Here is a 25,890-nt window from a genome sequence, read left to right on the forward strand (position 1 = left end):
AGAAGAAATCAAAAAAGGTAGCAAAACCGAAACCGAAACTAGAACCGGAATTAAATTAAAACAAAATTTCAAGAACAAATCCGATATGTATACTTAAAAGCATCCGAGCCAGAACGAGATCAAAACGGAACCCAACATTTGACAGCAAGAGCAAGAAGACACCGAAATAGTTTGTAGGAAAAAAGACGAGTGTGAAACGGAAACATATTTTATATAAAGGATGATAAAAATCCGAAAAAGACGAATCTCAAACAAAAAGAAAAAATTTACAAGCCAAACTAAATTTTGTAGAAGGAAAGAAAGTTGAAATTCAGGAAGTTTGAAAACCCGAAGCTGGTACCAAATTGAAACAATTTTTGAAAAATAAAGGCAAAACTATATTAAAAATTTGGAAACTGAAACTAAAACCATAACGGTGCCTAATTTTCAAAAGTCCAACATGACCGAAGTAATAGAGAAAACTGATGAACAAGCGAAGCAAAAGAAAATTTGAAAAACAAAACCAAACTAAATTCGATGCGGTTTACGAAATCGAAAACGAAACGGTAACAAATTTTAGAAAAAAAAAGCAAACTAATATCAAAATTACATCTCACCTGTACCCGAAACAAATTGTTTTGAAACAATCGGAACTGAAGGGGAACCGGAAACAAATTTTGAAGAACTAAAGAAAAATAAAATCGAAGGAATTTTAAATAATGAAACAAACCCGGGTCCAAAGAACGTTCGAAAGGCTGAAATGAAAACGAGCCGAAACTGAAAGGGAGCCAAATTTTTAAGGATCAAAAAATTTCAAAGAGAGAAATCAAACCGAAGACAGAAAAAGTTTTAAGGCGGAAACTTAAACTGCAACGAAACGAAAACAGGACCGGCGACCGAGCGAAGCTCAAAACAAATCTTGAAGAACGAAACTATTAGGAAATCATACTGTTACTAGTTTCGAGGAAAGAAATCACTATGTTGTAATGAATCGAAATTAGAACGAAACGAAATTTTCAAAAAACATTCAAAATGAGATTAATAAAGAGGAGTCACAACACAAATAAAAAAATAAAAAAAGGCTTGAAAGTAACACAAAACAAAACTGATTTCCAAAAAGTTTGCAATATCCGCAACGTAACAAAAGAAAATACAGGGAAAAGGATACCTAAGCGGAATGAAGCCGCAGACAAACAAAATTGAAAGACCTAAACAAAGAGAAGCTATACAAAATTTATTTTGAGGAACTAAACTGCGAAGTTTAACCAAAAATAAGCGCAAAGGAAAGTTGTGCAAGGTGGAGCTTGCAACAAAACTAATGTGAATTTTAAAGAATGAAACTCGAATTTTCTTTTGAACCGATTTCATTAATTTCTAAGTAGCTGCCACAAATTTTACATTTCGGTTTTGTTTGTATTCATGTTTTATAGATAAAAAGTATATCAAAGGCAGTTAATCTATTCACATCATTTTAACGGTTACAATTACAATTTTATTGTTGAACTGTCATTTTTGAAGTGCTTATCATTTCTCAAACATATTACTTTATTTACTATAATTTGCAACCCACATTAAATGTATAACAACAACAACTGTAAGTAGCTTTGTATTAATATCGGCTTTACATGCATATATTGCCCACTACATACATATGTATATATATTTTCATATAGATGTTTACATTTGTCAAATGATATTTCGTGCCTTTTTTTTATACTTCAATAAAAGATATAAAAAATAATCACATTAATATGCCCTTTTGTTATGTGATAGCTACGTACAGCAGCGAACACGGAAGTAGATGTGGCAATTTTTGCCAATTTTTTTTCAAATAAATTTACGATAATTTAAGAGGAGACTTCTGTAAATTTTTTAGAGTATCTATGCAAACCAATCTCAACAACGTGGCCGGAAATTTTAGAAACTTTTACAAAAACTTTGACTTTTTTTAGACTTCAGTGTTTGCTTGAGTAAGCCGATCATTTTCGATCTAACGAATTGCAAGTAGGTCTTTCAAACTTCGCATGGATTTTTTACCAAAATCCAATCCCTAGACTCATGGAAAAAAACTGAAGTGACTTTGAAGTCTAAAAATAAGGCCCTTGTCTTTTGTATTAACATCGCAGCTTCTGTACATAACACGACACATCAAGCTATCGAACAAGGAATGATTTGCAAGGATATAAGTTCCGTGATGATTTGCTGGGTACTAACCATCCTAAAGCCAAAAAAATTAGTCACAAGCTGAGAGGGACCACTGTGTTCAACTGCGAACACCAGCCGATACACTCAAGGGAGTGTACACTATTCTCTCTTGCGTACCCAAGTCATAGATGACTCCCTTCAGAGACTGAAATTGATTAGGCACACAAGGACATACAGATGAATTATTGCGTTTTCTTTTCTGATAATAATGTCACCTTGTTGTCTCTTCTCAGTTCATTACCTACAACCTCAGCCTTTTTGCAGAGCGGCAATTGACTTATTTCAAAGGTTAGAATCTAGAAGTGCAGCATGTGGGTAACATTTTGGTCAGGAAAGCATCTGCATCACAGGAATATACGAGGACACAAATCCCAGTCGCATGCAACAAGCGCTGGGCATCATATAAAGATGGTGTAATACCAAAGTTAAATAAAAATTCCGATTTTCAATAGAAGCAAAATACCTAGAGGTTGCAATGGACAAGAACCCTCACGTGGAATGCTCATCTAGATGCTGCATTAAATAAAGGAACCATAACTTTCTTTGCCTGCACTCGAAACCACCGAAAATCATGGATATTTAATGCTGTTGCGAAGTTAGTAGTCGCCTTTGCTTTCTTAGTTTCGTGACCAAAGTCCACACATAGACAGCAATTGCAAAATTAAGCAAACTACATCGCCAAGTTTGTATTGGCATTACGAGTGCGTTGAGAACGTCACCTGCTGATGCACTTAGTGCCCTACCCCCTTCTAATAAGGAAAGACTCGTAAGACTTCAAAATATTTCTGATCTAAGGAGCAGATACATGACAAAGTTCAAAGGAACTCCCATATTGCAAACACGTAGTACAATGACCCCTCTGTTCATAATCTCATGAAATGTTTATAAGTCCCCTGCAGAAGGACCCCTTCTACTTATCTGATCTATCATAATCTACTTATTGACCATTACTCAGAGGTCTGGTTCACAGATGGATACAAATTTGATGACGTAAAAACGGGAGGTAGCATTTCTGAGAAGAACTTCACACAATAGATATCAATGTGATGCTGCCCTACTGGTTTCTCAGGCAGAAATCCATGCAATAGAAGCTTGCGGTAAAAACGTATAAAAAGAGGCTTATCTTCCATGTCAGGCTAACAGGCAGCATAACATGCATTTCAGTCTTATACAACTACTTCTAAAATAATCGATGAACGCATTCGAGTGCAAAATAATGTGCCAAAAACAACGTTTTGCTAGACCGCATACTCTGTTATCAGGGAAATGAAGGTAATTAAGAAGCAGACCAACTAACCAAGCAGGATGCTTTACATTCTATCGCACAGAGCCCTTCTGTGGACTCACAGAGATACACGCTAAGGAAACCATTAGTAACTGGGAAATAAAGCAGTTCAGTCAACACTGGATTTAGTACCCAGGGCAGGGCCATAGATCTGAGCAGCGAGGACCTCTTACTCTCACTAGGTAATATACGGGACACGGTAGTTTTCGATATCACCTAAGTAACTTAAAGTTGTCCGATACACAAATCTGTCGCTTTTGTAAAAGTTCGAAATGATTGTAAAATTTTTCGGATATTTTTAATTAAAAAATCTTTTTTTCCTCATGATCAGAAACAAAAAGGGAAAATTTATTTCAAGAAATTTTGTAAAAATTTAAACTGCTATTTTCTTGCTCGCTGCTGCATGTTCGTACTACGTGTAAGCGCATAATATACAACAAATTTATTGGCAATTTTCATATGTAAGTAGCTTTAAACGTTCTTACATTTTTTACAATCTATTTTTTATTTTGTATTATTTTTCGTTGACTGAAATATCATTAACACTGGCAATATCGCGCTGAGCGTTTCTATTGACGAGACCATTAAGCCGCCTGACAGCGAATGTATAAAAGGGAAATGCGTGCAATATTAATAAACAAATTTTTTATATCGCTTTGGCTTTTTTCGATCTTCAATAAAAAGCAAAATGATGACATAAAAAATAATTTATTGCTAATTACATTTTTTATAAAATTTGATGCACTAAAAATTTAATTGAAAAAATTATAATTAAAAAAAAATAACTGAATATCATTTGGTCTTAAATTGTATGTGCTTAATGTGATTACGAGTGTAAATCAAATCAACAATAATTGTCTCGCAAACAGAGTAGGCTACATAATGGGAAGCGGTGGCGTATGAGCAACTTGATGTTTTGCAAAAAAAAGGTCAAAAGCTAAGCTAAACCAAGTCTTTTCTCGTGCTTCGTACTGATACACAGATACACAGAGACTGTAAGCAACCTTGTGCCAATTAAGACTTAATTCGGCAGTTAAGAGAGATTTGAAATGAAAATTTATAAAAAGCAAAGTATCTTAAGCGATGCCGGCTTTTTCAATTAATCATTGATGGAATTTAGAAACTCTTCATTGGCGCTAAAACAGACTTCAACTGGTTTTTGCAAAGTATACTCCTTAAAAGTATGCGTTGTAAATCCGAGTGGTATTAAATGTGGGAGGCTAGTAGATACAAACAGTTCAAAAAGAGCTGTTTGGTAATTTTATTACATGAAATCAATCCAGTTACACGTAGCTCTTGTGGCGTATGGCTTGGAACTATGGACGGTGTCGATACAATATGAGATGGTGTTTGAGAAGATTTATGGTCCAATGATTGCGACGCCAAGGTTTTGTGGCCCTAGCTCATAGTTTGTTTAACGGCTATTTCACACATACATATATGTCCCGCATGCTTCGTTTTTATGTTGATAATTCGATTCGAGCATTAGCCACACATTGTACTCCTTGTATTCTCACTTCAACTACCTACTGCTGTTGGTTTTAATATCACACGTCTTCGCATTTCTCAGCTATTACTTGACAGCTGTCAATAAGTTGATCTTTTTGACCAACAACAGCGCACAGCTGCAATGTTTGTTGTGGGACAATTGCCACACTAGCCCTACTTACTACCCCTGCTTACTTAAGTAGTTCGCAAATCCTCTATAATTCAAGCTTATATTACTTACTTACTTACTTACTTAATTGGCGCTTAACCGTCTAAACGGTTATGGCCGTCCAACAAGGCGCGCCAGTCGCTCCTTCGCTCCGCCAACCGGCGCCAATTGGTCACACCAAGGGAGTTTAAATCGTTTTCCACCTGGTCCTTCCAACGGAGTGGGGGCCGCCCTCTACCTCTGCTTCCATAGGCGGGTTCCGATAGAAACACTTTCCTGGCCGGAGCATCATCTTTCATTCGCATAACATGGCCTAGCCAGCGCAGCCGCTGCGTTTTAATTCGCTGGACTATGTTGATGTCTGCGTATAGCTCGTACAGCTCATCATTAAATCTTCTTCGGTACTCGCCATCGCCAACGCGTAGAGGTCCATAAATCTTTCGAAGAACTTTTCTCTCGAACACTCCCAAAGCCGCTTCATCTGCTGTTGTCATGGTCCATGCTTCTGCCCCATATAGCAGGACGGGTACGATAAGTGACTTGTAGAGTATGATTTTCGTTCGCCGAGAGAGGACTTTACTTTTCAATTGCCTACCTAGTCCAAAGTAGCATTTATTGGCAAGATTGATTCTTCGCTGGATTTCAGTGCTGATGTTGTTGCTAATGTTGATGCTGGTTCCCAAATAAACGAAGTCTTTTACTATTTCGAAATTATGGCTGCCAACAGTAGCGTGGTTGCCAAGGCGCATATGCGCTGACTCTTTGCTCGATGACAGCAGGTACTTCGTTTTGTCTTCATTCACCATCAAACCCATCTTTACCGCTTCTTTTTCCAGCTTGGAGTAAGCAGAACTAACAGCGCGGGTGTTTAGGCCGATGATATCAATGTCATCAGCATATGCCAGTAATTGCACGCTTTTATAGTATATTGTTCCAAGCTTATATAGTGTGGAGATTGTTGACATCACTATGCTGTTAGTAAATAATCACAACAACAAAAACACCAAGCAGCCACTATTTTGTACAAGGCAACGAAGAATATTTCACAAACATAACCAGCAGCTCGAAGTGAAGAGATATCTTACACACACACATGTAGTCATCAGTCGAAGTTGTTACTCGCACATACACACGCATATAGGTAAATAACCAAGCATGCGAAGCAACTGTCCCATCTTCGTGAAAAGTCTGGCAACAGAGAGTATACAAGCAGCGCGGTGCAAGCGATAATCAATCAGTTTGATTTAAACACGCTACTAGTGAAGTATAATTGAAATTGTGAAGTACTACTCCCAAAGTAGTCCAATAAACATCATTTTGCAATACTGAATATTGAAGTTATTTATGCGACAGTTCAGCGATTCCAACGTTAGCAAAAGGTGCATAATTATCAGGAATTTCCCAAAATTCGTTGCAATAAAATTATGCCACAGCGTATGGGTAATGTTTTCAACTAATAGATTTTATATTAATAAAATACAGTAAACTCCCTGAGGTGGTACTAGGCCTAGCTAAACGCGTAAAATAATAATAGCTTTCTTTCGAGATAAACACATCAGACTTGAAAAATTGGCGCAAAGAAATTGAATCAAAATAGAAACATCATACAACAATTTGTTTAAATAATTATGCCATATCACTACCACTCCCACTCCCCCTCTCATTGAATTCCCAAACCAATTCCTACTCCCATTCATACTCCCGCACCAACTCCTACTCTAACTAACACTCCCATTCTCACTCCCGCTATCACTAGCTCTCCAACTTCCAGTACGACTTCCACTCCCACTCTCATCTTAATATGGCATCTGTATACCAAATATTGAATACCTGCTTCGCCTGACCCACCGATTTCAATATCTTTCTTTTTATAAATTACTGTTAATTTATCGCAGATACAATTTTTAAAATCGCATTCGATGTCTCTACTCTCCCAGTAAACAGAGTTTTGTTGTGTTTTAGTTGGTTTTGGAACATATAAATGACAGTGCAATAGCGTATGAGTAAATTTTAAGATTAACAGTTAAGTCAAATGGAAATGGATAAACAAAATTTTCCATTACAACAACGGCAGTGTTACTTTCTTTGAAATCATAGCTATGAAAGGGAAAAGCAACTGCCTGTACATTTTGGTGATAATCCTTTTGATATAAATAAATTTTCTGCTCAACTTGGCGCAAATTATCATACAGAAAATATAGTAATTAACTTCTATTTATATTCGATTCACAAGAAAATTGGCAGCTACTCAAACGTTACACACGCGCTTTTGAAGCCGTTTGAAGATTTGTAGGTTCGACTATGCGTATGAGTAACAGTTTGTTTTGATTGCTGCGCAAAAGCCTATAATGCTTATAACTTTAATTGCCTACGCAACATGTTTTCTTAAATAGAAACAGATACAAATCGCAACACATAAGCAGGCTTATATGTTTACATATTAGCAGATCCTTTTCCGCATGCTTGCTTGACTTCTCGTCTGCCTGAGGGCCTCGTGGCACTTCACACTGATTAGCAAAACATGTTGTTGTGTTCATTATTGTTAACATTGCTACTTGTTTACATACAAACCAACGGCATTTAAAAACCAGCAAAGCTTTTGACCGTTTAATAGACAAAAATATGGCATAACCCCATTAGCGCGCTCAAGCTAAAGAAGGGAGTGCATATGTGAAAGTGCGCACAAGTTGAGCGACAGTGTCTAACTCTATTAACAAAATTTACATGTAAATGATCGTTAGCAGCTTCTGTGTATGAGTGTGTGTACATGTGCAAGGCTAGTGTTGGATATCGAGCATTACTGAATGAAAAAAGTCAGCCGCGTATTAAATTAAGTATATGGGAAAGTTTTGTTTCTAAAACACGGCAGATGAAAGCAATAAAAAGCGTCAAATGGCAAGTCTTTGTGTGTGCTTTTTTTGCACAAAGTAAAAAACATCAACTTTTATTCCCTTTTTGCGTTTGCCGTCAGTTTTCCTACGATTAGCTTATTTGCTGATATGTTTTTCCGCAGCTTGTTGCCAAAGTACATGAATTTCTTATGCTTATTTATAAATGCTGCCAATAAACGATTTTCGTATGTGTGAGTGAGTATGTAAGCCTTTGTATGTTTATACATTCCCTTCTTTTAGCAACTGAACGCGTTCGAATGGCATAAATTCTGTTAAATTGTTAATTTGTTTCGTGCTGCGATTATGCTGGATCACCAGCAATGTTTATTCAAATGTGCATGTGTGAATTTATAAAAATACATACGTGAGTATGCATGTGTACGTAATGTCTCTAACCGCGCATAACAAAACATTACTTTGAAGATTATTCAACTGCGCTTATGCACACTTAACCTTCAATTGTGTGACTATTACGAGTGTCAGCAGACATATTGCAAGCAATTCCCTGCAAATTAAGAATTATGTATGCCATGGCGTATGAGTAACTTTTGCCGAATTCGTAGGACTTTGAGCTGAAATTTAAGCATTAAAAGCGTTGGATTCTTATTAAGCCATTAGCAAGTTGTTCAAGCTTGTTATCTAATACAGTCAAGAGTTAATAAACGCCAAGTTTGCATGGGTTACGGCGTATGCGCAACTCTTTTACTCAAGAATTTTTAATTTTTTTTTTTCAAGCAAATTATTTTTAAGCTTTAAGTTAATTATAACTCTTAATAATATGCTTGTTGAATTGGTTTTGGAAATTATTAGCCGCATAATTAAATTCTTAATAAACTAACTGCCAAAATGTTTCACATGACGTGGCCATGGCGTATGAGTAACTATTTTTATGCATGCCGATCGAGCCATTTTACAAGAGCGCAAATCAATTTACGTTTGAAGAAAATTATGCGAAAAACAAGTTAGCACTCAGAAGGGATGAGTCTAAACTTATGCATATTTTTGTCGTTTGGGAATGTGTATCTGCCACGTTATGGTTTATTAAATTGTTCTACACGTCGAATAAGACATTTTTTCTATGAAATTTGTAATAATCCTTATTTTTTTTCAAGCAATACAGAAGAGTGGCGATGCAGTTATGTGCAAAATATCTCTCAGATACACAAAACTTGTAATTTGCTTCCATGAACCAGCCATATTTTCTTTTTAATCACCCACGGGTATGGATAACCTTAATTTCTGTAATTTTAGTAAAAAAAAATTCTATATTTATCCAAGAGCCGAAGCTACTTTGAGAACTTTTTAAAAGTCTGAAAATAAATTGAATGTACAAAAATATTTCACAAGGTTTGGAATTTCATAAGAGTAGCTTTTTCGACCAAGAAAAGAACTTTATAGCTAGCGTGGCATGTTTCTAAACGAATTTTCGTCAAAAAGCACACCAATGGCATTAATCAAGTTCCGTAGAACGAACCTAAAAATAAATTGAAATAAAAAACATATACATATAGTATACATATGTACCAAATTGTGTACAAAAGGAACAGCAACATAAAGGCAATACTTAGAGTCAAGTTACAAAGTACGCAGCGGGGTGAAAAGAGGCATCTGCTTTTATAAGTGAAGTATGAAGTATGAATGTTGGAGATTTCGAGTTCAAAACGCAGCTTCCGAAAAGCTAGCTTATGCGCAAGTGAATTTCAGAAACATTTAACCAACAATAACAAAAAAATTGCACACAAGTTAGCACTAACACAATCGAATGCTTAAAAAATAAAAACAAGCTGGTCTATGCGCTCGAAAAATATGTTTCAGTGTCATAGAGTACTCATACGCTTATGTTGGGCCTTTTTTAAATGCAAATTGTAATTACTAATTTTTCTGCAAGATTGCTCATTTCACCTCATCAAAAACAGCAAATAGGTATTTATTCTCGAAAAACTTTGTATGTATTTAATTAGCGAGCTATTGCTCATATTGCTTTATACAATGGTTTTTGTTATTGATATTAGAGAAAAATTGTAAAGATTACAAACGGCGATGGTTACTAGGACATGTTTCTGAATTTCACTTCTTCATCAGCTAGCTTTTCGGGGCTGAACATTGAACCCGAATCTCCAACATTCATATCAGTACAAAGGCAGATGCCTTTAGCTACTCAGCCATATGAATGTCCCGTTGCTCGCTGTACAATTGGTCTCTAAGAATTGTCTTTTAGTTTCTATTCCTTTTATTCGCCACTTAGGCACATACACTCTGTATGTATGTAGTTTATTCCTAATGGTGTGGATATGATTTTAGGCGCGCTTATGAAGGCTTAGTAACATTTGTTCGGATTTTTGCAATATTTGTTTTTAATACTTCCGCCGTTACTATTATATCAATATGATCATATGTATGTAATTAGCGAGCTATTGCTCATATTGCTTTATACAAAAATCATATCCACACCATTAGGAATAAACTACATACAGAGTGTATGTGCCTAAGTGGTGAATAAAAGGAAAAGAAACTAAAAGGCAATTCTTAGAGACCAATTGTACAGAGAGCAACGGGACATTCATATGGCTGAGTAGCTAAAGGCATCTGCCTTTGTACTGATAAGAATGTTGGATATTCGGGTTCAATGCTCAGTCCCGAAAAGCTAGCTGATGAAGAAGTGAAATTCAGAAACATGTCCTAGTAACCATCCCGTTTGTAATCTTTACAAATTTTCTCTAATATCAATTGAAAATTTTGTAGATTTTCCAATTTTGTGCTATGGCGTATGAGTAACAACAAATATACAAACTCAAAGCCACTTTGTCATTTTCCTTATACTGAACAAACACAAAAATCATTTTTCTTCCAAGAATATTGCTTAATTTCATAAGGTAACGTAATTTAAAAATAATATTTCCCTGTCCTCAAAAACAAAGCAAAGTTTGCAATTTTTTCACCATGGCATATGAGCAACATTTGTTCTAGGAATTTTATACGCAAAAGATATTTTTACGTTTGGATTCAAAACATGTAGTATATTTAAGGTTCGAATCGAGAACAAGGCCAGAACAATAATTTTTTTCTAATGATAATTATTGTTATTTTTCTAGATTTGAAAAATTGTATTTTGTTTTTGGAATAGTAAGTAGAAAATTTTTCAGACAACCTGCCATAGCTGCGCAGATAGATCCAATTCGAAGGGTGCTAAGCCTTCATCATCAGTACGCTTTAGGCATGCTGCGCTAACCATTTAGCTATACAGCGGTGGTTTGTTTGACTGGCAAATTCGCTACTTCTATTCCTTTTTACCAACTATATTTATTCAGTGTTGCGCCATCTGGTTGTTTTGTTTATTGTCAATTACTTTGTTTGACATTCCCAAGTGCTCATGGTTTATTAACAATTGTTTTTGTAGTATATTTGTCAAACGCTATTGCTAAATTCAAAAGCAAAGAATTTTCCGTATTAACACTCATGCATATATAGCAATTAATCATATGGTCCCCCATAGCGTTTCAGTAATTTTTCTAACAAAAATTTTGTGTTTTGCGTAAGACATCATCAACGAAATTTATTTCACGACATTCAAATAAAAATATCCTTAAATTAAATTATCTCTGTTCTTCAAAAACCAGCTTTTATATATTTCCGTGTGCCACGGCGTATGCGTAACATTTGTGCATGCCATTAAATTATGCTGCTATACAAACAAGCAAACTATTTTCACACATTTTCTACTTTAAATTAACATTTCTAATATGAAATAACATGAAACAGCAGCAATTTCATCTTGCTAAATTTTCGCTACTCATTCCTTTGTTCCACAGCTACTTTCCATCTGTTTAAGTTTGTTGCAAAAATTTGCAATTCCAAGTGCCTGAGCGAAGTGAATTTACGCTTCATGCAATTGCAATTTGTAGCTGAATTTGAAGTGAGTGAGTGCCTTGAGTTAATACTTTGTTTGAACTTATGCGCATCTGATTTTAAGCTAGTATGTATGTATGTGTAGATGAAAGTTCAAGGTAGCGCGTATGTGAGTATAACTAGAGGTATATGTCTGCTGCAAGCAACAGTGCAAAGGTCATATGCATAAACAAGACGCTAAAGCTTTTAGCATTAACTTCATATACCTACAAGTATGCACAATCCATACGTTCGTGATATATTTGTGTATATATGTGTATCTGTTAAACTGAATAGTGGTGGGGAAAACGCGTGCAATAGTCATTGCCGAATTGAGTCTGTAAAGCACGAAGGGGCGCTAAAATCGGAGTTTATTTCATTTATTGCAAACAAGAAACCACTGAAAGGAAACAAAGCAGAGCAATGTAATGAATTAGTGGAGGTAGAAAAAAGTGGAAGTCTGAAAAGAGAAAATGGGAGGGGGTCGAATACCTAGCGGAGATTAGCGCAAATATGGTTTATTGCAATTAAAAACATATAAATAGCTACAGCAACAGCACCAACAACAAAAGTAATATATTAAACTTTCGCTTTCATCTACAATGTCGTAACATTGCAGCTACATCTGTTTTATGCTTCCATCATCATTTGCATTTCATTCTATTAAAATTTGTCTATAACGAGTATTATCTTGTGCTTAAAGTACAACAACAATTCCGCAATCAACCAGCGCAAAATTGCCACAAAATGCTTTTAGCACCGATTGCGTTATTAGTCAGATTTCTCTAACTTAGATTCTATACAGGATGTGAACTTTAAAGGATATTAGATAGCAACATCTGTTGATAAATGCAAATTAGAAATATGGGTTTTGGTCGTAAGACGCTACATCAACAACAATAATAACAAACCAAAACAACTTTGTAACAGCAATAGCATAACAGTTACTTGTGGTATTGGTGACAGTAAATTGTGGTACATAAAATAGTTGGTCTTTGGAAGAAACAAATATTTTACTTTAATTTATCCTAAAAAAAAAAATTGGATAAATGTTAATTAATGTAAATTATTGTAATCAATTTCGTAACCAAAAAACTGTAAGAAAGAAATAGATTTGCGCCTAAAAGTATGCAACATTGAGTTAGCTATAACTCAAACTATAGGAAATTGGCAGCTGTTGCATACTTTTGGGATATCCATAGTTCAAATCAACTGCTTAGAATGTCAAATCTTGTGTTTCTTATAGATTACGTTAACGTTGAAAATTCTTTAAATAGGTCGTCTTTACGTTCTTCGCTCGCAGTGAGAGATGACTTAATAGACTCGATACGCTGGTGCTCAGGCAGCTGAACTGCACCCGGATATAGTATTTAATGAAAGTAGTGCAGCTGATAGCTACAAATTAACTTTATATTTAAATTTTTGACACGGGAGGTAGTCCAAGACAGTTGGGTCTTTACTCCTTCTTTGCTTATCCCTTTGTTTATGCGGTAGACTTTAGAGTCAAAATTTTGCGGTGTTCTTAACGTAAATGTGCCGCTTTCAGAGGTGTTATTTTTCACTACATAGCAAATTTAGAAAAAAACTGAGTTAAACGTTATTAGCCGTCACCAACAACCTTAAAGTTCCCGAAATATTAGTTGTCATGAGGAAATTATTTCTGCTCGTTTATTTTTTGAAGAAAATAACAAATCTATCAATCATATCAAATACTATGCGCCTAAAGGATACTGTAAAAATATACATAAACATCTATATAAACTAATACAGTGCTCGGAGTTGAGAAAAAGGGATGGTTATGCAATATCGAAATGAAGTGAGTACTTTATACAGTTTTTTCTTTTAGACTATCAAAAACTAATTTTTATTACAAAACATTTACAACTCCTAAAACACGCAGGTGTCCATTCCTTGTGTAGACGTACAAACGAGTCTTCTGTGGTATACTAGTAAAAAAATAGTGTACAAAGGAGAAGAGCAACCTTCTGGGGTGATGGAGTCCGTAGTTCTCGGAGATTCACATGGCACAATATCTGATCTAAGAACTATTTATCATTGTTTAGTTTACACTTTATTGATAAAAGACCGAACACTTATTACATTAATATGCAGCTAAAAAAATGATGTTGCATACTTTTGTGCTTAAAGTTGGTTTTTAACAACCTTCTCATAAAAACTTAAACAAAACACCAAAAGTTGTGTCTACTAAAAAATGTATTAATGATTTTATGTCTCTTGTAAATTTATTCCATAAAAACCAATCAACTACTTATTGATCTTGTTAGCTGGCAATCAAACTAGCACAACGAATAACAAAGTTGCGCCGCAAACTATACTACATATATTTATGTATGTAAGTCTATCATAAACTGCTTACGTCCACAGGCGTCGTTGAAGGGCACTTTTATGTAAACAAACAATTGTAATATATGTATATGCATACATGGCCATAAAGGCAAAAAAAGCCAATATTTGAATGGCATTTATACGCGTTTGTATTTGGAGTGATGAACTCATAAAAAATTTATATCGAAAATGATTTTAAGAGTTTGACTACGCAAAAGCAGTCAAAGCGAATGGGAAATACGAAAATTTGTATGCAAAGCGCATCAGGTAGCTTTCAGCTGGGCCATGGACTATGATGTGAAATCTGATTACAAAGCGATGTGTTTATTCGCTGCATTTCAGTATATACATATGAGAATGTGTGCATGTATGCTTATTTATATGTAGTACGCAATTGCTACCACCAGCGGTCGACCACAACTTGCAACAAGTATTTGTTCACTTTTAATATAATTCAATAATATTTGAATTATTTTATTTTTTTCAATATTTTTTAAATATTTTTTTTTTTTAATTTCGGTGGTTTTAATTTTTGCTTTCGCTACACTTAAAGGCCACAAAACAAATTGCTGTAGGCTGTGATAGTTAAAAAATTACATTTATTTGTGTTTGTGTGCGTGTGCTAAATATGTGCAGGTTTTACATCCGCTACAGCATCGCCGCACAAATACATACACATTTACGCGCATTACATTTATTAAGCATTAAAGCAGAAGCATGAGAGCGGAAAATGAAAAAGCATTTATTTTTGTGGCAGACACGCGACAATATATATTTTTAATTTAATTTCGTAAACAATTTTTTTTTATAAATTTGTGCTGTTTTTCAGTTGTTTTGTGCTATAACATTACATCTGCGTTTGTCACTTTAATTAATTAAATTTCATTTAGCACTTTTCACTTTTTCTGTGTACTTTAACTATCATATGGCCGTGCTGTATCTTTGTCTGTTACTAATAGCTATTACACATGGACATAGCTGCCTGCACTAAGGTGTGGCTCATTTTGCAGATTTTTCATATCTACAAATCAGAAATCCACGTGAGTACATTTATAGCCTAACGCGAACGTAGATCAGCATATCAAGTTCCACAAGTCCCTATGGTGAAACTGGCACAAACGTATCTTAGTTGAACTCAAGTACACCTAAAAGTATGCAGTAGTTAGCAACACATATCTCATACTTTCCGATGTAAGCAGCTGATAATGATGTTTTGACAACTATATAACAGAAAAATTACTAAACATTGCATGGCTACGATGATACTCACTCCTTCATTAAATAGCGCTCAAACCTTTAGGCAGTTTTAAATGCACCTAAGCGTCCAGCTATTTTTTCTATGCCTTCACATAACATCAATTGAAACCACCAAGCGAGCTTCAGTCATTATCCACCTCTATTTTTTCAAGTTTCAGGTTTTCTCGAAACCTGTCGGAACTCAACGGCAAATGTTGACGACAAGCCTTGTAGCTAATATAAATCAAATACAACATCGCACACTTTTAGGCGCCTGTTAATTGGCATTCAACTGTTTTGACGGTTTCGGCATTAACAAATCGTAACAGCCATCTCTTATAACTCACTTGCACTAATTTCAAACATCTTCTTGTTCCTTTTTTATATTTTTTATAATTCCTGCAATATGATTTCGGACATATATATCTCCTGCTCCTGACTCAATCAGTCTATGTGAGGTCCTCGTGGACCGGCAGTTCAACATATTCCCTACAATTGGAAACAAAATGAAGAAACACAGTTCTTAATTTGAGACTGAATTTTTATGTTGGATCGTGGAAACGAGCTCTGAAAAGCAGTGCTATGATTTGTGAAAAAATATGTAACACAAACACAGACGATGCACACGAAATTTGTCATAAGAACTTTCGAGCAGCAGGTACATTAGAGGCTTGTGACGGACTTTGTAATACTGATTCCGTATCTTGGGCGTCCAATTTGATAAGCTCTCGATTACAGAGAAAAACCAAATGAACTGCCAAGCCATTGTCAGAACACTAACCAGGACATGGCATCTGTCTTTCACTCCAACTTTACCTAAAGCTGATATTCTTGAGAAATCAGATAGAACTGTACGCTGCAGCACTAACTAAGGCTTCAACGTTCAATCCGTGAAGATCAAAACCCTTCATCTTGACTTTAGGATCTAATTTAATAAACTTCATTCTGAAAGTATGCAACGTTGCAGTTTTTGGAATTACACATGCCTACAAATTTTAGACCCGCGAATTTCGCTTGCAAATTTTTTAAAGTGCTAAAAACATTATTCAGTTTTGCGATATTTTCGCTGCACAAAGTTTTTTCATACAATTGAAGTGTACTTTAAGGCATGTTAGTCACACGATAATTGCATATAGGCGGATTCAACAAACCATGCATGATCGATATGAAATTACATTAAATTGATAAAACAAAAAAATTAATTAAAAAGCGATAATATCGACTACTGCATCTCCACAACTGCAAATCCAACATAATAAAGTCAGCCTGAAAGTGTGCTACACATACTGCTTTTGTTCGCCGCGGTCAACAACGTAGAGTACAAGAACGCTTATATCAATCTATCACGCCCAAACAATGGAAAAAATTAAACGCCATTTGTGAAGTAAATATAACATTTTTTGAACGGTATATCTAGAAAATATGGTTTGCGCCAAAATAAGGTAATGAATGCAGAAGAAAGCGGTAATATTTGCTTCTCTCGAAAATAGTTAGCTAAGTTCTGGGTATGACTTTATTAACTTATTTTACTGAAAGTCTTTAGTTAATATATAAATACTTGTAGTAGCTTTATATCAATGTATTTCAATATAATTAAGGTACACCCTAATGTACTTATATATTGGTGTACGATTGTCTCAGTTGACGGGCGCTCAGTGTGTATATTTCGTTTATAAACCAATTACTTACAAATGCATACACACGCCTTCAACCAAATAATATTGCTAACCAAAAAAAAACTTTCTACAATCAAATACAAATGTCGGTTTTTTGTATTCTATTGGCAGGCTCTTGCAAATGATGTTTTATCTTGTTATGTTGTCTTTAGCTGACCATTTGTTTTGATTTAATATGCCAATGTCACTCACTCCGGTGCTATTTATTTTTCTTAGCTACAGGCTTGAAGCTTCTTCAAACAAATAACTTTTTGTTGGTGCTTAAGCATATTTGTATGTAAGTGTGTTTTTGTTGAAACGGAGACAAAACAAACATTTTTTATAGACAAAATGTCACGTAAAGTTGTCCCTACAACTAAAAAAAAATAATAAAAACTAGCATTCAGAAAGCAGTTTGAGAAATCTTGGAAAAAGTTGTAAATTGAATAGGGAAAACATTCCTTCTTCCTAGAACGCATCACAATTTTACTTTATCTTAAAAATACTCAATAGAAAAGGCTGCAGGCCTACCAAAGTATTGCACTCAGAAATATCACGGGATGTGTTCTTATGATACCCGAACATCACCTACATAGCAAGAGCTCAGTAGTAAAGACATCTCCATAAGCACTATACTGAGACAGCCGTTTGATCCATACAAGCATAAGAAAGCCCTAGCAAAATTCACACAAAATCGATAAACGCACTTGACAGGACGCGCCCGGTGAATCCCGTTATCAATATACACTGTTCTACTCTTGCAAAACAAGAAAGCACATTACCAAGTCCCAAGGGAGATACAAGTCACCTAGGCCCAACTGTGCTCTGGATACTGTAACAGGCTAAACTCTTACTTGTCTAGAATCAACCCTGACACACGTTATGTTTGTCCTGCATGCAATGTGTCCCCACATCACCTAGCTACCTACGGAACCCTCGCCTCTAACACTAGCTTCCCTATGATCCACCCCTGTTGAAAATGCTTGTTGCTTTGTAATGTAAGGCCAAGAATGCTCGAATTCAATGCAAAAGAGTGTTGTTATTCTATTTGGAACTTTTTGAAAAAGAACAAATGTGAAAATAAATTTTGTCATTACAAGTCATAACAACTTAATCCTCTTTTGGAAGGGTTTATTGATGAATTTTAAACTCTTAAAGCCCTTGCAAAATAGTTTCTATAAGCTATTAAAAAATTCAATTACTCTTAGCTGTACTGGAGCATTGTTATGCTCTTTGAAATATTTGTGAGTTGGCTTGAATAATTTGTTATCGCTTGTGCCCACACATTTTTAACTTTAACTTCTGACTTAAACCACATAAATTGACTAGTAAACGTAAATAGTTGAATCAAACTTTACTGTTAATATTCATAAGCAAATACGAAATGAAATTGACTTCAGTAATTAAATTTCATTGCAATTATAAATGTAATTGCTTTTAAATAAATTACTCATACGCACTGGTGCACAGATAGCATTGGTTAAGGGATAAATATTAGAGCGTATCGCTAAAATAAGTTGAAAATGTGCCCCCGCGCTCGAATGCTTACTAGGTAGAGGAAAGGAAAGGAAAGGAAAGGAAAGGATAGGAAAAGAAAGGAAAGCAAAAGCAAAAGCAAAGCAAAGGAAATCAAATGATAAGAAAGTAAAGAAAGGATGGAAAGAAAGGTAAGGAAATTAAAGGTAAGAAAGCGTTATCGAAGTGCTACCGATTGCTAATCTAAAGGTGTCGGTTATCGTCGAAAAGTATTACCAGTTTCTTGTCGGCGTGCTACCAGTTTGTTAACGATTTTTTATTACACTACGATCGATTTACCATAGACGTTAGTTATCGATTTGTTATCGATTTATGATCTGAGTGTTACCAATTTGTTATCGGCGTGTTATACGTTGAGTAAAGGGTTGATTTGTTGTCACAAATTTATCAATTTAACGACATATTATCGATTTCTTATCGATTTCTTGTCTGTGTGTTAGCAATTTGTTATCAGCGTGTTATTGATCGAGTAAGGACGACTTATCGGTTCGTTGTGAAGCAGCTAACGATAAAACTTCAATATAAAATCGATAACAACTCTGTAAGCCGTCGACAACAAACCGAAAACAAATCGATTATTTTTTTCTGGTACAGTTACCGCTGTTGCGGTTCTACTTCAATATCTGGACGAGCTTTAATTTAAAACCAATTCTTCTCTAGACGCACACCTGCATTTTTGTACAACGATCTTCACGAGTACTTGGTACTCATGCCTTTTAGATTCAACTTCAAAGAAATGGTAATTAATTAAATTTCCAAAATCTCAAATAGTGACTGACTGACAATGATATTGATATACGTTAGCATTTGCTAAACAGTACAACAAAAAATCACACAAGTAGCTTCACCAACAACAACAATATCAAACAACAGCGTGTGCAATTAAATAAACATTTCTATTGTTAAGTGAAAATGATTTGAACTTTAAATTGAAAGCACGTGCGCACATACTTTAAATGTGTGCGTGTGTTTATGTATGTGCACGTTTGCTTTTGCACATATTTACATGTGTTGTGCATATGAATCTAGAAAAATATTTGATAAATTATGTTTGGAAATCTTTTATAAGCAAACACAAATGCATAAAATATTTAGAAATGCGGCGCACGGAAATGAATTGAATTGCAAATATATTTAAGCAAGCACAAAAGGTAGGCCAAATATAAAAACAAGAGAGCTATGAAAATGTGTGATTAACGTAAGCGCACGCACACTTAAATGACTCAACTCTTATCCAAGCCCTGAAGCAAAAGCGTACTTGCGCCACACAACGTTTGCTGCTGATAACACTCACCCACACACACGCATACAAATACACTTTCTCTAACATTCCCTCAAGCACCACTCCATTACAAAATTGCTTCTGTGCACTTCCGCACAAATGGCTAATCTGATTTCAATGCGAAATTCATTTCATTTGGTATTCAATCTTTAGAAAACCATTATTTGTGTCGCTTTTTTTACTCTTTCCTACACATAACTCTACGTAATTGCTATTGTTTTTAGCTATACATTTTATTTTTTTTTTTTTGTTTCTTTATCATCTCCCGTACCAATAGTCACTGGCTGCTTTCTTGATATAATTATTGTCAAATCTCATTATTTATGACTTAAGCGCAAGGCCACGCTGACAAACAATAAATCTTTCATTTCGACCCAGCTCGCGGTGGTCCTTGTTGCTGGTGCCTTTTTGCATTATCGAAAACGTTTTATATAAAAATGTATAAATTGAATTGTTGTTGTCGCATTTGTGTAAGAATGTCAAATGTAACTTTATCGCAAAAGGAAAAAACAAGCAGCACCAAAATAAATCGATGCTACGCTTGATGCAAAATGCATTACATTTTTGACACTTTAAAATAGCCACAAATCAATTGAATAATGATTTTGAAAACGTAATTTGCGAAGAATGCTAGTGAAGAGAAATTGGCTATTTAAAGAATGATAAAGTAAGGATATTTGCTGTACTGTGTAGAGGCAAAGATGCAGATATGAAGAATTCAAAGTATATAAAAAGAAAAGTTTTTCCGCTGATCAGCTTTAAAAGACCTTGATAAGCTTAGTAAAGCGTTACTACTCTGATATTAAATTAATAGATGGGCTCATTAGTGGCGCTGGTTACCGTAACATACCACACATATTAGCACGGATAACGCTTAGTTTGCGAAGACAACGCACCCGGCTCGCGCCCTCATTACGACAACCTCAGCTCTAGCTTCAAACGAGCTTCGGAGCTCCAGTGCCTTCAGTTCAATTGCCGCTCCGAGCTAGCCAGTGCAGAGCTGGTAGTCCGACTTCTGGTGACTTAATTTAGTGGTGGCTCACAGTTCGCTGCCCTTAACGTATATTTCGCGAATTTCATCAGAAGATAATGGAGCTTTTCTCCTCGCTTATGTCCATTTCGTAACCTATCCTCGTTATCTTCAAATTTATTCAGCATCGGGAGACATTGCGATGCCTTATGGATGAGAGTGAGGCTCGACACATCCACAGTATAACCGAATTTATCACGTTGGATTCTAATACCTGGTCTGGCAGTTAATAAAGATTGTAACATGTGTGTCTGGCCTGTACTGTCAGGCTGCTCTCAGTATGTTATAGACCTCCACCTGGAAGACACTGCATGGAAGAAAGTCGATATGAGAAATTCTTTCACTATCATTTCTATTGTACTTTGTTTTTTATGGGGCTTTTTCAGGTCTTCCTTTCTCGTTATAAAATAAATAAATGAAAGGCGCGATAATCTCCGAAGAGATTTAAGGCCGAGCTTCTCTCGCAATTTGCGTCGTATTCGTTGTAATTTTTTTTACAAATTGGCGGTACGGGATCTACTTTTTTTATGCCGACTCCGAAATGCATCTGCAAGGCAGATGAGTTTTCACTGAGAGCTTTTCATGGCAGAAATACACTCGTAGTGCTTGCTAAACATCGCCTAGAAAAATTTCCTTTTGAAAAAACTTTTTTCTAAAATTTTGATGTTGCATTGCTCGGAGCGTGAACCCAGGATCTTCGGTGGGAATGGCGGAGCATGCTACCATCACACCACGGCGGCGCCTTCACTTTTTTATCCGTTCAATGATTTCCTTTCTACTTACACTCACCCCTTTACATTTTTCTACGATCTCTTTCTTCTTATACACTTAAGCTTTTTTTCTTTCCCGCACTTTTTTCATTATTGTTTACTCTATGCCCTTCAGTTTTTGCTTCTCATCATCACATATCAATTTTTATCAAACCACCCTTTAATTCCATCTCCCGGTTTTCTTTTTTTCTCCAACTTAATATGCTTAACATTCATGCTTTCTTTGCCAAACTTTCCCCTTTTTTCATATTTTACCGCCTGCTCCTCGTTTAATATGGAGTTCATAGAGACACACCTATGGGCATACGTAAGTTTATGTACGCTAAGTTTTAGTTCATTTTTATCACTTCTTTTTGCACTTCCACTCACATCTCCCTCGCATCACACTCATACCAATAGCTCTTTGTAAATACGTATAGGCCCCAAGATTTACTCACAATTTATGTGCGAAATTGTTCCCATGACATTCGGCACAACTTTGGTGGCAGTAGAAATAACCATAAGCGGCCGCATGCATTAACTTTCGTAGGTGGAGTGTTTTCAGGATTTTTTTTTTTTGACAACCATTGTGGTCCACAGATTGAAAACAAAATCACGAAAATTTTGGGTATTTTTCTTTTTTATATTTGTTATTGTTGTTTTTGGATAATGGATAGCCCATTATCCTGTCGCTTGGTTTGTTGCCTGTCAGCAGGCGCTTAATTTAACGATGTTCAATAGACAATCCCATGTTGCAAATAACAATAGCAATAGCAACAACAAATTCAGAATAACAATCTCAAATAACTGTGTCTCGCTGACATGATACGGATAAAGAACTTGTTTATGCAATTTTTATAATTCAATTTCTCAGAATTGACATTTCTTTGTATTGCTTTGTTATTTATTGAATTCTTGCATTTTTACCTTTCTCAATTTAGATTTGTTTTCTTGATTTATACAACTTTTATGATTTCCGATTTATTTTATTATTATGGCTACGAATTTGTGATTGAAATTTGTTGAACGAAAAGTTATAAAACTTTGTTAGACTTTTTTTTTCATATTTACTATTTTTGTTTTATAACACTCACTACGTAATTTATTGAACATTTCTTTTTACGGCTTCGAATATTAGCCAATAATATTTTTCACGCCATTATTTTTGCAATTTGACCATAAATTTGTGGGCGCGTTATTTATTTATTTTTATTTATTTTATTTGCATTTATGTTTTTGTTTTTGCTTTTGTTTTTTAGCAAATTTTCTTTCAATCTCAAATCTACGCTGTACATGACTGTTTTTTGTGAAACTATTTCATTTTCTTTTTGTCTTCAATTTCTCTTGGTAACTTTTGGGTTTCGTCTCTAACGCTTCACGCCATTTAACCTTTGACAGCTCTTCCTCCTCCCCGAAATATTTAGCGATTTATTGCTGACGATAAAAAGTTCCATTATAAAAATGCGAAGCTTGACTGAAGGCAAAAATGGTCAAACGCTCTAGAAGGCATTCCCTCACACACAAACTGACAATACGTATAGCAGATTTATAGAAGAGATCGAAGAATGTCGCAAATGAGTTGGTTGAAATCAATTTTTTATTTCTTTGGACGTCATAAGTTTGTGGACTTTGCTGAATGACTGCCAGTAGGAATTGAAATTTATAGTAGCTTCTCCCTCAGTGACCACTGCCACTTTCCTTGGCTTCTTATTAGCTGCAGATGGTTTTATTGTATACCGACCACAAATGCAGCAACAAATAGTCATATCAAGAAAAAGCTGTGTAGCTTTCGAAGGTAGATGCCGAATTTTCTTCAAAAAACTGTAGTTGAATTAGAAAATTTAGTCTGATCGAAAAGCTTAAATATGAAAACATTTCTAAAAAATTCTATAAAAACCTAAATCTAATATGTCAAATTCCGTTAGGTTCGATACAAATCGACAAACATTCAAAAATCTCTCAAATAGATTTCTAGTTTCAAGCCTCGCTGGCGTCCATAAGGCACCTTAATGTCGCCGTTCTAGCACCACTGAGTGAATTCCTGAAGAAATCCGAGTTATGAGAAATTAGAGCAACTGACTTGCTGTCGCCAAAACTGAATGATTGCGAAGTTTCAAGGTCCTCATGGCAACTAGCTTCCTACTCACGCTAAACAAATCTACAGTGCGAATACTTACCGGTGTCATCACAGACCATTGCGCTATCGCACCAATACTCCGATGATGGCGCATACCAATAAGCTCCCTCTGCAGAAGCTGGTAGCATGAGGAGGAATAGGATTCGATGCATAATTTTTCTGCCAATGTGCGGGACTGCAAAAAAGATATCAGGCTTCAGGGTGCATTATTTTTCTACAGTCTTACAGAGCGTGGAATAAAAATCGATATTTTTCGATAACATTTTAATACCATATCGATAAATTTTCGATAAATAATTTATATCATATCGATAAGCTTTTGATAGCAAGTCCGTACCATTGCGACATCTAAATGATAGAAACTTTGTTAACTGATACCAACTCGTTAACTTTTCGATAACAAATTAATAACTTTTTATAACATATCGATAATGTTCAATCGATAACTTATTGATAATCTTCTTGATCGATAGAAAATTGTTAGCACTGCGCTATCGTATTGATATCACACATATAACAAACTGATTACTCGTCGATAGGAAATGAATAACACGCATATAGACCGTCGACAACAAACCAGTAATAACGTCGGTTCCGGCTTCTGTTTTGGATTCCCCTCGTTTCCTTTACTGTATAAGCTTTATTTAAAAGACTGCTTTGCTACCCTTCCGAAATTTTTATAATTTATCAAAATTTTAAATTGGAACTTGAAAAAGGAAAGTCTTAAACACTCACCATTTAACGACTCATATGCAGTGTACGACCGTTAGGTTGAACTGGCCGTTCTATGAGGACCTCACATAGACTGAATGAGTCCGTAGTGTTGTACGACCGCAAGTAAATTGTTTGCAAATAACAATATTTGAGCCGTAATATGTTAGCAAAAAGTGAAGCCATGGAGTTTCGCAAATATTTATTTTGGAAAGCGAAATTAAAACTTTTAAAGCTAGCTCATTAAGAGCTTAAAGCTTTTTTGTGCTGCGTAAAATTTAAATTGTATGAAATATGTAATATGCACGCTTTTGTCTCCGTTTCCGAGTATGATGCAACTAAGCTATTCAAATACGTTTATGCTTTGTATTTGTCCCTGTCTTTGGTATGCACTGAAGAGGCAGCAGTAGCAGCTACTCTGCCTTGATGCTTTTTAACATGTAAAAGTGATTTTCCTTTTGTGCGCTGACCAAGGCGCCTACTTCACGATTATAAAAAGAAATATATTATTATTTTGCTGACTTATTTTTTATAAGGCAGAAGCTGGATTGAAAGCAAAAGCTATGCTATGCGCGCAGCTAAAACAAAGAAGAGATGATTTCGTATAAAATGAATATGCCCTATGATATACTTATGAGGGAGAGCTGTATAACAAAGCAAGCAAGCTTGCCAGCTTAAATATGTAATCAGGCTATTAGTGCAGCAGGGTAACATGAGGGGCTGTCATATGGTGAATAAGTTGAAACAAATGAAGCAAAATAAATCAAAGCAAGAAAAAATAAATTAATATAGAGCACATTTTGATTTCTTATAATGTGTACGTGACAGGGATGGTTTTGGGGGACTCCCTCGGGGTCATTTTGGGGTCATTCCGGGATGGTTTTGGGGACTCCCTCGGGGTCTCTTGGGGGTCATTCCGGTATGCTTTTGGGTACTTTCCCGGGGTCATTTGGGGTCTTACGGGATCTTTTTGGGGACTATTTCGGGGTCATTTGGTGGTCATTCTGGGATCTTTTTGGGCATTTATTTAAAGTTGAGGGCTATGGAAAATGGGCAGCTATTGCAGCTGTAATCCATCCGGAATTCAAAACTCAGTTCATAGGTTGCCTCACGACCGAAGCACAGAAAAAAGTTAGCTGCCCATATTCCGCAATCCTCAACTTTAAACAAGTTCCCAAAAAGATCCCGGAGTGCCTCCCAAATGACCCCGAGGGAGTCCCCAAAATCGTCCCGGAGTGATCCACAAATGACCTCGAGGTAGTCCCCAAAACCATCCCGGAATTACCCCCAATTCCACGTGGGACTG

At 35.6% G+C, this 25,890-nt stretch overlaps 1 protein-coding gene across 1 annotated transcript in view; it reads right to left on the minus strand.

Moving 5' to 3' along the window:
• LOC137248786 (uncharacterized) overlaps window positions 1-25,890 on the minus strand; it is a 219,732-nt gene that overhangs the window by 65,177 nt on the left and 128,665 nt on the right. The gene's annotated exons all lie outside the window — the stretch shown is intronic.

The sequence above is a fragment of the Eurosta solidaginis genome, chromosome 4, assembly GCF_040869045.1.
Source record: "Eurosta solidaginis isolate ZX-2024a chromosome 4, ASM4086904v1, whole genome shotgun sequence".
In the NCBI taxonomy this organism is placed as follows: domain Eukaryota; kingdom Metazoa; phylum Arthropoda; class Insecta; order Diptera; family Tephritidae; genus Eurosta; species Eurosta solidaginis.